The sequence below is a fragment of the Pongo abelii genome, chromosome 1, assembly GCF_028885655.2.
Source record: "Pongo abelii isolate AG06213 chromosome 1, NHGRI_mPonAbe1-v2.0_pri, whole genome shotgun sequence".
In the NCBI taxonomy this organism is placed as follows: domain Eukaryota; kingdom Metazoa; phylum Chordata; class Mammalia; order Primates; family Hominidae; genus Pongo; species Pongo abelii.
This window is the reverse complement of record NC_071985.2, coordinates 156941996-156955149: the sequence shown is the minus strand read 5'-3', so window position 1 is coordinate 156955149 and position 13154 is coordinate 156941996. Positions and strand designations below refer to the sequence as shown.

Sequence of the window (13154 nt, the reverse complement as noted above, 5' to 3'; positions counted from 1 at the left end):
TAAGAGTGGGGCCTTAATACAAAGGGCCAGTGTCCTTATAAGAAGAGGAGACATGGAGAGTGCATGCATGCAGAGGAAAGATCATGTGAGGACACAGTGGGAAGGAGGCCATCTACAAGTCAGGAAGAGAGGCCTCACGAACGTAAGCCTGCTGTCACCTTTGTTTTGGACTTTCAGCCTCCAGAACTGTAAGAAGATAAATTTCTGTTAAGCCACTCAGTCTGTGGTATTTGGTTATGGCAGCCCGAGCTGACTAAAACAACATGGCCCTAAGATTAAAAGGTAACAGTGAAAAGTCTTTCTCCTTGCCTCTTTCTCAAATGATTATATCCTTCCCTACTTTTTAAACAGTAGGCAGCATATTAATGAATGACTTTCTGGTGGACTGTGACTAATATGTCCATCAGTAATACAATGGAATCTAATAGGCTGTAGTGGAGTGATGTCCTTATGACCAGGAGACATGCAGGGCTTTGAACTATTACCATTTTTTATTCTCACACTGTGGTAACTTTCTATTTTTGAATTTTTAAAAATAGTTTTTAAGATTTTTTTCTCCATCAGTTATCAGCTATTACTGGGGCTATGAATGTGCTTCACACTAGCATCTGCCCCACTTATTGTTGATTACCAGCTTTGTTAAAATTGTTTCTTTTTAAAAAATCTTTATTTTATTTTAAGTTCCAGGATACATGTTCAGGATGTGCAAGTTTGTTACATAGGTAAACATGTGCCATGGCAATTTGCTGCACCTACCAACCCATCGCCTGGATATTAATTAAGCCTCAAATACGTTAGCTTTTTATCCTGATGCTCTCCCTCCCCCTTGCCCTGCACCCCACAAAAGACCCTAGTGTGTGTTGTTCTCCTCTTTGTGTCCATTGTTCTCATTGTTCAGCTTCCACTTATAAGTGAGAGCATGCGGTGTTTGGTTTGCTGTTCTGCATTAGTTTGCTGAGGATAATGGCTTCCAGCTCCATCCATGTCCTTGCAAAGGACATGATCTCATTCCTTTTTATGGCTGCATAGTATTCCATGGTATATATGTATCACTTTTCTTTATCCAGTCTATCATTGATGGGCATTTGGGTTGACTCCTAAAATTGTTTCTAAAGTAGAAGTCAGTAAGATCTAAGTGACAGCCAAGCTTTTCTGTATGAGGTAAGCACATGGGCTTTGATTTCTCTTTTACTGTTTCAAAAGTCTTTTTTTTTTTTTTTATTGTTTTCTAGTTTCTGGCTATGTTCTGGTGGTTGAGATTGCCAGAGATGTGATTTGCAGTTAGCATTTTGTATTCATAACTGACTGTTCCTCCTCTATAATTTCACAGTCTAAAATGTCCTGGCTTTGCCAGGAGGTGGCATCAGTTTGCCTAATAGCTTACAGTCATGGACCTTGCATTGTTTGCCTTTGAGAGTTTCAAAAATGTCCACCTATTCTCAACCATCCATTTCATATATCTGCCTAGATGATTTGATATCCAAACAGAAAACTATCTGGAGCAATATACTTCAAATTAAACAAGAAGCCCCCTCACTTATATGTAAGCTTTTCCATTACACATGCACGTGATGCTCTCTGGAAAGGTGTATGGTGGGCAGTGCTCAGGCTGAAGACTAAACTGTGAGAGCCCCTCTGAACCACTGCTTGCTAAGCATCATCACTATCATAGATTAAAACTAGACAAATGAAGACCACTCTCCATTATTCTCTCCTGGTCCAGAAAAGGAGCAGTAGCTTTCTTGCTCCTTAGTCTAAATCATTCAATAAAATATAACCATTTCCCTGTATTTTTAGTCCATTTGGGAGAATCAGCCAGGCCTGGATGTACCTCTAGTACTTTTACATGAGTCTGGAGTCTGACAGATGTGAGTTCAAATCTTGATTCCAGCACTTACTGGCCACATGACTGTATCAAAGTTTCTTAATGTCTCTACACCTTGCTTTTTTATATGTAAAATAGGAATATTCTTAGTATCTATCTCGTAGGGCTGTTGTTAGGATTAAATGAGGTGATATATGTGAAGAATTTCTTGGAACCTTTTGGCACGAAGATCAATTTAGGATATATTAACTATTTATGGGCTACTTTAAAAATTGAGATTTGGAATATATTTAAGTCCCTTAGAAAGAATGTATATCCATACAAATTAAATTACCTACATTATTTAATAGAAGAATGTCAGTGAGAAAATGGCATGCTCATTATCCCCAGCAATTTTGCTATCGGGGCACAACTCTAATCTTTCATTGTGGAACTAGCTTGTGAGTCAAAAGGGATCCACAGATCATGGGATGCTCAATGTTGGAACACAACACTAATAGCTGATGGATAATTTGACTGATTAGAATGACCTATCACTTATCATCATCAATAAATCACAGCATGTGAAACCATACTGCATACCTTGAATATTATTGCTTCAACTCTCATTCTCCTCTCATAGCACAAGGCATTTTGCTTAACAACAGCCACATTCTTATTAAAGTGAACCCACAGGAAATGTTTGAAAATGGTAGCCTAAGACCAGAATCACATGAAGGTTTGTTAAAATGCAGATTTCTGAGGCTGGGCTGGCTCTGAGAGTAGGAATTATTAAGACTGCAAATGATGACAAATTTACAGAATTATTGCCCTGAAATGTACAGAGGTAGGCTTTTTAGCCTCTTTCTTGAGTTTTCTGGTTTATTTCTTGTGCGTATTCTCCAACAAGAAAGCAGTTAATCTAGAACAGTGATTTCAAACCCCAGCTCCCACCTGCTTTGTAATTGCACATTGGGAGTCTGATTTCAAAGGTGTGTAGTGAAGTTTGGATCATTCTAATGTTTCTCCAGAAATCACAATTCTGACAATCCTGATTTTATCAAAGCTCTATGAGTGCTAAATAGTTTTTCTGAATAGAAGACAAATATGTTTCTCTTGTTCTTTTATTAAAAGATACATAACAGTATGTTTTATCCTACTCTAGCCTTACATGAAAACCTAACCCCAAGCCTGTATATGATATAGTATTTGACATTTTGAATAAATAATGGAACATCTGGAATCTTCAAAATCAACTTAGAAATTTCAGTTTTGCACAAATCTCTTAATACTCTAGGATCTGGATAAACAAATTACATTCCCTATGCTGAGTTAAATCAGATTAATGAAACATTATAAGTATCTCAGTGTAATACTCCAGATTTGATGTAATCTATGACCACCCCACCTCTGACACATATAGCTTTAGAAAGGCACATTCCCCTTTGCCTCAGAGAAGCCATTTTCTCCCACACTGTCATCCTCTGTGGCTATCACAACTAGCTCACTTATTTTTTAAGTTAAATTATTTGTCTTCCATGTAGTTGGAGGAAGTCAATTATCTTAAAAACTTCAGTGGCTTCTTGTTGGTTTTCTTCAAACGTGACACCAACATGAGGACAAAGAAAACTTCTCCAAAGGTCCTGAAGAAGGTGGAGCAGTTTTAAAATTACCCAGGGCTCAGTACTCAACTTCTCAGTGGGGAGCAGATGTCTGTCCTGTGAGAGGAAACTCCAATATTCAACAAGTGTTATGAGTCCAAAGTCCCAGGACTCAAGGAATACACTTAGCACTTTGCCTGAAGTCATGTATGGGAAACAAACACTTACTTTAGTACCTGCAACATTATAGGATAAAGGTCATACTGGCAGGTGATGGATATCATGCCTTAGGAACTCCAAGCAGACAACGATTTTCTGTACTTTGCTTTAGAGGTGAGAGCAGCGTTGGAGGCTCACGGAAAGTGACATACAGAAGACAACAGCTGCATTTTGGTTGGAGGTGATTTGAAGGTGTTTGTTATTTCATATGGTAGGGATGAGGGAAAGCTGGTGGAGGGGAGGAAGGTCTGCTTATTTATTTTCCATCTCCTGTGGAGTATTTGACATCTGGAAGTTCCAATTAGCATTTTTAAAGTTGTGTTTCAGATCACTCTTATGATTTTCAATTGGCATTAATCTGAGATGCCCTAGGTGGTCTTTTACACTTTGGTTAAACATTGTGATGATGCCTTTACAACTACTTCAAATAGCTGAACCACTGGCCAAATTTTGAAAAGCAGATCATCAATCCAGAAAGTGTGACACTGTGTTCACACACAACCAAGGATTGCAAATGATGCAATTTTAGCACCATATTCTTCATCTAAGACAACTTACCAGAATCCTTTGCATAAATTAATAGTTAAGGTTCTTTTTATAATTCCCCAGTGATCCAATAGTGCACCTTCTCTAGTGACTGACTATGCGCAGACATCAGTATCTACACAGAGTCTAATCAAGTTGTCCAATTGATATGCTGAGATCCCTGGAAAAAACCGGGAATTTTCAGAAAAGCATTAGTTACCTCTAGAAGTGTTATTTCTTCCACTTTCTTTCTCATGTTACCAAATAGTTTTGTATTAGCTCTAAAGGAGATAATCTACTTACTCTGTCAGTTCCCTTATCTGTATTATCTGTGGCAAAATAATTCTGCTGACTTTGCTCTGAATAATTACCAAAAGCTCACTTAACACGGCCATAATTCTCTCCCCATCTGACTGAGGAATGTTCTTAAACTCCCTCAATCATTCCAGCCCACATTCTTTCAGTATAGGAACAGTGTGTCTGTAACTTTTGTTTCCTTTAATTCAGGATCATCAGAGTGGGTATAAAACAATGACCACTTTTCTTAGAGTGAACTATACTTACAGTGTTTAATATATATTATCTCATTTGATCCTTAGGACAAAAAGTTGTATGCATATATGTGTATCTATAAATGTATGTATTTATCACTTTTTATAGGTAGTATTGAAACCACAGTCCAAGGGCAGTAGCCCAAGATTACTCCACTAGTGAGCAATAAACTTGGGATTTTAAACACAGTCTTTGGTTTCAAAAGTCAATTTCGTTAAGGCTCATAAAATAATTCTTTGGCTTAGCAAAGCCCCTTGCTTATTTATATAGACCACTTTAAACATGTTAAGTATACTAGTTAGAAACATTTTGAATACTAGTGACAAAAAAAACTAACTCAAGCTAGTTTAGTAAAAAATGGAAACTTACCAGTTCAGTTGTCTGCAGGAGAAAGCAGGGGTGTGGCTGTGCACAGGCCCTTGGAGCTAGGGACTCTTGTTCTCTCAGGCCTCTCTTTCTCTCCCTCTTTTTCTTTCCTTTTCTTTTGCACACCACCTCCCCCTTCCCCGCTTTTTTTTCCAGACAAGCTTCTTTACATAAAGAGAAGCAAAGCCTTCAGCAACATCTCTAGCTGGTTTGGGTTAGATGCCCATCTCTGGACTCATCAATTGTGGCCAAAACAGCGGGGCCCTATCATGTAAAGCCCCCTTTAGAACCTCCACATGTCTAGAATCAGGGAGAGAGGAGATTCCCCAAAGAGAGAGGTTAACATTCCCAGGAGGAGGGAATTATATGATTTCAACTTCTATTTTCATATGGATAGAAATGCATTTACCACACTCCTAATGTAAATCAGAATTTCTGATTTTCTGATGCTCTAACCACATTTCCTAATGCTACATTGCACCCAGCACAATGTCTGGCACCCTGCACAATGTCTGGCACCCAGAGATGTTCAACTGCTATTCTTGAAAGTATAAATACATTTCACCCATTTTTACTTTCATACTTACATTCATACTTTCATTTGCTTCATTAAAAGTATTTTGTATTTTCTTACATTCCATGTGGAAGTCTGTAACTTAGTACCTGTGTAATAAGGGATTTGGCACTATCACCTCTCTAAAATAACATGTTAAAATGGTAAGCATTCTATGGTTTTCTTGGGGAGACTTTTTTTTTTTTTTTTTTTTTTTGGTGACAGAGTCCTGCTCTGTCGCCCAGGCTGGAGTGCAGTGGTACAATCTCGGCTCACTGCAACCTCCACTTCCCTGGTTCAAGCAATTCCCCTGCCTCAGCCTCCCGAGTAGCTGGATTACAGGCACACGTCACCACACCTGGCTAATTTTTTTGTATTTTTAGTAGAGAAGGGGCTTCACCATGTTGGCCACACATGAACTCCTGACCTCAGGCAATCCACCAGCCTTGTCCATCCAAAGTGCTGGGATTACAGGTGTGAGCCTCTGTGCCCAGCCAGGGAGACATATTTATATGTAAAAAGCAAACGTATCTTGTCATTGGATGCTCATCCACAACAGTCACAAACCCCATTCTAACACCAGCTTTGTGGTTTACTAAGTGATAGCAATTTCCCAACGTGGTAGATGACAAGGTGTGTATGTAGCTTGAATAAAAGCCAGGGCAAAGAGTTGAAACCAGCCTCATTGTCTGGGTATTACTGGAAGTTCTTGTTATCACAGCAGAGGAAATCAAGGATGCAGACACTGCAAACAAAGGTGAGGTTAGAACAGATGTTTAATAAGCGAAAGGAAGAAAGCTCTTGGGAGCAGAGAGGGGTCCCAGAAAGATGGGTTGCCATTTTACAATGAAATGCAAGGGTTTTTATAGACAAGCTGGTGGGGAGGGTGTTTCATTTACATAAGGCTCGAATTTCTGACAGTTCCCACCCCACTTTTTCTAGTGCTCATGCGGGCTCCTTAGTCTGAGTTACTCCATGTTGCCTATCTCTTCCCACTGCGCATGTGTGAAAAAGGCCAGGAGGCAGAACCCTCCACAGTGGAAGCTCCTGGTCCAGGGTAGCTCTTCTTATCAGTGCTGCTGCAGGCACTTCTGCTGTGCAAGCCTCCTTGTCTGAGTATTTCCAAGAAGGGAGAGGACTGTGCTTACTGGGGCCCACTGTATGTCTGTATGTCACACAGGAGGTCCCTTTCTGTGTTAGCAGCTGCTTTTTTGTTAGAAGGGAATTCTACTTAGGACCCTTGCCCTATCTGCCTAGTTGATTTCTTTCTCTTTGCTCTCACAGAGTGTCACAGAAAGAACTCCAATCCATCAAGCAAAAGTAATTAACAGCAATTCAAATCTTTATTGGACTCTTAGAAAATAAACAAGGAGATCTAATTTGTAGCTCCCACATAGATTTTTGTCTCCACTCCTGTTGTTTTTAATTAATTCAATAATATTTACTAAATGTCTCCTATGTGTCAGACGTGCTTCCAGTGCCCATACAGCCTGCATGTCTCCACTCCCCGAGTTCCCCTCTCCACTCCTTGGATTCAACTCTCAATTTCAAATTGAGTTTTGAAGTCAGTCAGCGGTAGGGGAGGGTGGTTTTTTGTTTTTTGTGTTTTGTTTTTTGAGACGGAGTTTTGCTCTTGACGCCCAGGCTTGAGTGCAATCGTGCAATCTTGGCTCACTGCAACCTCCCCCTCCTGGGTTCAAGCAATTCTCCTGCCTCAGCCTCCCAAGTAGCCAGGATTACAGGCGCCCGCCACTACTCCAGGGTTAACTTTTTTTTTTTTTGTATTTTTAGTAAGACGGGGTTTCGCCATGCTGGCCAGGCTGATCTTGAACTCCTGACCTCAGGTGATCCACCCGCCTCGGCCTCCCAAAGTGCTAGGATTACAGGTGTGAGCCACTGTGCCTGGCCGGGAGGGTGACTCTTGACTTACAGGGCCTCCTCTCCCTTCCAAGGTCTTCTATAATTCTGCACATTATTTTAATTATTTCTAACAAGTACCTTGATCTTCATTTGTGAAATCTAGTGACCCAAAGGCAGCTCCCAACCTCCATGGGAGTTGATAGGGTTGGGGTTGGGAAGAGAGGGGAGAGAGGAAGAGCTGCTCTTCCCAATAAGGATTTTTGCTTTGTTTTGTGTTTATTTGTTTTGGCTTTTGGTTTTTAGTAGATGGGGGATGTGCACGTGGGAGGTGAGGGAGAGAGCAGACTGCAAACCCTGTAACTGATACATGTATTATCTGTTCTTTTAACTGAGTAACATGCTTTTCAAAAGTGTTTTTCCATGTTTCAGAGACAGAAAAGGGGAGAAAAGAAGAAAAGGGAGGGGAAAAGGTAAAAGAAAAGAAGAGAATGAATTGCAGCTGAGGAAGTGGAAGAGCGAGAAGTGCTTCCAGATTCCAGGTAACCTCTTTCTTTGACTCCTGATTTGCCACTCATCTCCCTAAATGCCTTAATGACCTGTAACACAGGTGACTCACATGAAGGCCACATGGTGTATGTTTCTCTTACCACTGTCTGCTATTGAAGACATAGGATTTAGTTTTGGGAAGATATGTGCTGGAGAAATAAAAAGCAGACACAGTGGTTGAATGCAAAATGAATCATAGGAATTATCCAGTAAAATGGCTTAAAATCATATTCCAGGCTCTGAAGTCCTGGAAAGTCTCTCTTAATGCATTGGAACCTAATCTAGTAATTTCACCTGGGTTCCCCATCCAGACGTCTCTTCTCTAATTTGTTCAGAAGTAAACAAAGTAACAGCTTTTAAACAGCCAACTGCCAGGGACATTGATGAAATCTACAGGTTTCATTACTTGATGTCCAAAGACATTTCTTCCTATTTACATCAGAAACACTTTGGAATTCTTAAAGACAGCAAGCCTTTATTCGAAAGAAATACACGTTGAAGTTCTTTAAGGATGAAAGCAGAACTGTCTTGGAGCTGATGCTAAAGCAGAGTGAGAAGACCATGTGTATTTTCAAATAAATCTTGAAAAACTCCTGAGACTTGGGAAAGGGTGTAATAGAACACTGCCTATAGCTGAGCCTTGCAGAAGCTTATCACAGCATAGAAGAAATTGATGGAAAACTCACATGGGCATCAGAAGTTTCCTTTTATTGGAAACTTTTGCAGTTTTGGAGACTCCTTATAAAGACCTGAGTTGTTAACAGGCATCTAAATCTGGCACTAGAAACAATTGAGACGATTTTACAGTGTATCTGCCCAGATCCTCACTACTAGATTTTCTGGGTGATTTCTTATTTTTGACAGTTACCTCAATCAAATTGAGGCAGTCTTTTAAATTTCTGTCTAAAATTAACTGGTATTTTCAGGTATATTGGCATCATTTTAAAATCCACTTATTTTTAAGAACATTTGAATGTGAAAAGAGATGTATATGCAAACTGTTGGATCAGGCAAGTTTCCTTCAGGCTGTCTGGATGTGTCTATCTATAGCATTTGGCACATACCTAGCTGTCACTCAAAAAAGATAGCTGATGTTCAAAGTTAATCTGAAGTACCTACTTGAAGTCTGCTTTATTTATTTTTTTAATTTGGCCAGTTCATTCTTGGGGAATGGAAAGGAAGGAAAATGCCCAGGCACAGTGGCTCATGCCTGTAATCCCAGCACTTTGAGAGGCCGAGGCAGTCGGATCACTTGAGGTCAGGAGCTCAAGACCAGCCTGCAACATGGTGAAACCCCGTCTCTACTAACAATACAAAATTAGCCAGGTGTAGTGGCACACGCCTGTAATCCCAGCTACTGGGGAGGCTGAGGCAGGAGAATCACTTGAATCCAGGAGGCAGAGGTTGCAGTGAGCCAAGATTGTACCATTGCACTCCAGCCTGGGCGACAGAGTAAGACTTTGTCTCAAATAAAAGAGAAAAAAGGGCGGGGTGGGGAATGAAAGGAAGTGTTTCCAGTTATTTAACTTAATTCCATATACTTTAAAATTTACTTTGAACATTAGAGAGTTCTTCAAGTGAATGTCGAATATTAGTCTGTCATTTTACATTAGAAGCAATGGGCTTAAGTCCTCAAACCACATTATAGCTAGACAACACAAAATGTTCATCCTTAGTGTTGATTAACTCGAATACTCAGGTCAAAGGTCTTTATTTTGGCCTATGAATAACCAAATACTGATAATCCACTTTGCTGATTGAGATTGCAAATCTACAGGTTTTGGGGGATTGAAGTAGGGTTGTTTTTTGGGGGTTGGATCTGGAGTTTGTAAAAATCTGTTATGGGGCTAAAACAACTGGAATTCACCTCTTTGTCTCTGAAATCTTAGAGATAAAGCCTATATCCTTAGTATATAACCTGGGGTTTGAAGACAATTGATGCTGACGGACTCTTGGTTGCCTACTTGTATCCTTTCTTCTTTGTTTTTACCAGAACCTTGATTTTGTTTAGATATCTCCTCCTGTCCCACATAGTCATGCATTTCAGGGGAAGCTGACCCCAATCCCACCTCTAGGTATGGGTCTGATTGGCAGAAACATGACAATCTCATCCCCTTGCTCATGTTTAGTTCAGTGATAGGCATGGGGCACAGCTCTGGCCAGTGAAACTAGAGGCAAAGTTTGCTGGGTGGGGGCAGAAGAGGAGTTCCAAGGACCATTTCTGAGAGAGGATTATAAAGATATATTTCCCTTATTCCTCTGAATGTTGTTGTATTTGGATGTGATGCCCGGAACTGCTGCAGCTATGTTGCTACTAGCCTGAGGTTAATGTTGATATGAGGAAGGGAGAGCAGAGTAAAAAAGAATCTGGCTCTTCAATGACTATGATAAGCCACTGAATCAACTAACTACTTCTAGACTTCTTTCTTTGTGAGATAATAAATTTCCCTATTGTTAACACCATTGGGTTTCTTTTATTGCCAGACAAATGGACCATAACTGATAAAGCTGTCCGTGGGGATTTGCAGCCTTGGTCGATTCGGTTGCTGAAATAGCTTTTCTAGTGCCACAACTTACAATAATGTGGGCTTTAACTATTCTATAAAAAATGAAAGCTGTATGAGACAGCTCGGCTGAAGATATGCCATTTTAGAGCAAGAATCAAAGCTAGTCTGTGTGATTTGGGGTGATCCAACAAACTTCAGTGTCACTTATTAAATTGGGCTGAAAGTGCCTCTATTTCCCAGAAGTACTTTCAGGATAAATTCGATTATATAGTTTTAAAGTACTTTTAGAAGAAAGACATGTCATGAATTTGAATAATGATAGCCTTTTCTGACATGTCTTTATATCCATATAAGAACAAAGGCTTCTAGCATTTCCTCTCTCCTGAGTCTATGGAGTAATCAAGCATGTATGCTATTGTAATTTCAGTGGTAGCAAAGAAAAAAAAATAATTCATAGAGAAAATCACTATAGAGATGTACTTCTCAGATTCATTCCCATTATACTCAGATCAAATAGCCACCCATAAGTGACACAGAAGTATACAGAATCTCAGAACTAGACTTTTGACACACCAGTGGAGTGCAGATTCTGTAACATCATGCAGAAATGAACAGAATGTTTTTGAAGCAAGTTTAAAGACAAAATTAATATACAGTTGTTTTAAGAGGAGAAACATACTATGTTTGTGGGTAGACTGATTCAAGTTGAAACATGCTAAATTTTCATGAGCAAGAGAATGAATGAATACAATTGAATATTATGTAGCAGTGAAAATTAAGACAGGATGTACCTACATTTACATCAATTAACCACACATGTATAACAATAAACAGAAAAAGTAAGACAGAAGAATATATACAATATGTTCATATTAGTATAAAAAATAGTACCACGTAAAGTTGAGACTATTCTTTAGGGATATTACACTTACAGTAAGTATAAAGAAACTCATGATGGTGATAATCACTGCATTTAGAATACTTGCTACCTCTGAGTATTAGGAAAGGGAATGTGATCAGAGGGAAAAACAAATGGGTATTTTATACTTTAAATTATATTGAAATATTTTATTCTTTAAATTGAATAGCAAATGCATGAATCTTCACTCTATTATTTGTATAGTTTTATTGTTTGTGTGAAATTTTATAAGATGTTTACAATAAAACAAAATAAGACTCTCAGTTTTATCCCTGATGGGAGACACACTGGTACTGAAAATTTTCTCAGCTGTGTGAGAATGACAGTATCACTTTTGACTTAGAAGATTCTAGGTTCACTATTCACTGTGGTGTTTTTCTAACCATATAAAGAGGGAAGCTCCTTGATACTTATGTAAGAGAGCCAGACAAACATGTAAGTCTAAATAGAGTCTCTGGTTAGTTTATTATAATTGTTTTTCTTTTAATCCATGTCGAATGTACTACACTGTACTCTAGCAGGCAGGGTTATACTGCTCAGATACTCTTCCCCTTGCAAGGTAATTGTCATGGCTCTTTTTATGCGTCAATGTGACTGGCTCAGAAGATGCCCAGATATCTGGTTAAACATTGTTTATAAGTGTGTCTATGAGAGTGATTCTAGAAGAGGTTAGAATTTGCGTCGGTAGACTGAGTAAAGTAGATGGTTCTCCCCGTGTGAGAGGGCATTATTTGACCTGCTGAGGACTCAAATAGAACAAAAAGGTAGAGGAAGTTTCACTTTACTCTCAGCATCTGACTGCCTAGGCTAAGACATCTGTCTTCTTCCTTCCTTACACTGGGACTTATACCATCAGAGTTCCTGGTTCTTAGGCCTTCAAATTCAAACCAGAGTTTACACCACTGGCTTTACTGGGTCTCTACTTCGCAGCTTCTCCAATTATGTGATTCAATTTATGTATATACATATATATGTGTGTGTGTATATGTATATTTATGTGTAATTAATTAATATTTATTTTAATTATTTTCATTAATATAATTTATATATTTATTTTAATTAATTTTTATATTTTATATATATAAAATATTCTGTTACTTTGACCCATTGTCCCATTGTCATCTTGCAATAACTCTTCACCACACATCTCTCCTTCATGGCATTTAAGGCAGTTATATTTATATTTGTTTGTGTAATTAATTGATCAATGTCTGTTTTCCAGACAGACTGCAAACTCCAAAAAGGCAGACTATCCTGTTTTACTCACTATTATATTCCCAGAGCTTAAAAAAGTGTTCAATGTATACTGGCTGAATTAATTGAATAAAATAAAATAGGATCCATATCATTTTTTTCTTCACCGTAGCCTACTGACATAAAGACTTTCTTAAATTTTTCCCAGTTACATACAAAAATGGGTTACTGTCTTCCTTCTCACCATATCTTTCTGTTTCATTTTTCTTGATTATTCTTAACACTACTTGTCTATTTTATTTTAGGTTTCTCAAACCCGACTTGGGATAGGTGATACCAGGAAACATGAGGAAGGCAATGAGAAGAGGGAGGCCGTAGAGAAGACAAGCCAGGGAAGGAGACTGGAGCAAGATTCTGATCTGAGGGAAGAGGCACCGCATGTCCACACCCTCAGAACACTGGCTGGTCTTCATTCTGTGGTATAACTAGAAGCGGGGAATTGAGTGGG

At 38.9% G+C, this 13154-nt stretch overlaps 1 long non-coding RNA gene across 1 annotated transcript in view; it reads left to right on the top strand.

Moving 5' to 3' along the window:
* Positions 1–13154, top strand: part of LOC129050588 (uncharacterized) — a 183067-nt gene that overhangs the window by 144343 nt on the left and 25570 nt on the right. Inside the window, exons 11-12 of the long non-coding RNA XR_010135647.1 lie at positions 7910–8019; positions 12952–13125. This is a non-coding gene — a long non-coding RNA (uncharacterized LOC129050588). The remainder of the gene's footprint in view (positions 1–7909; positions 8020–12951; positions 13126–13154) is intronic.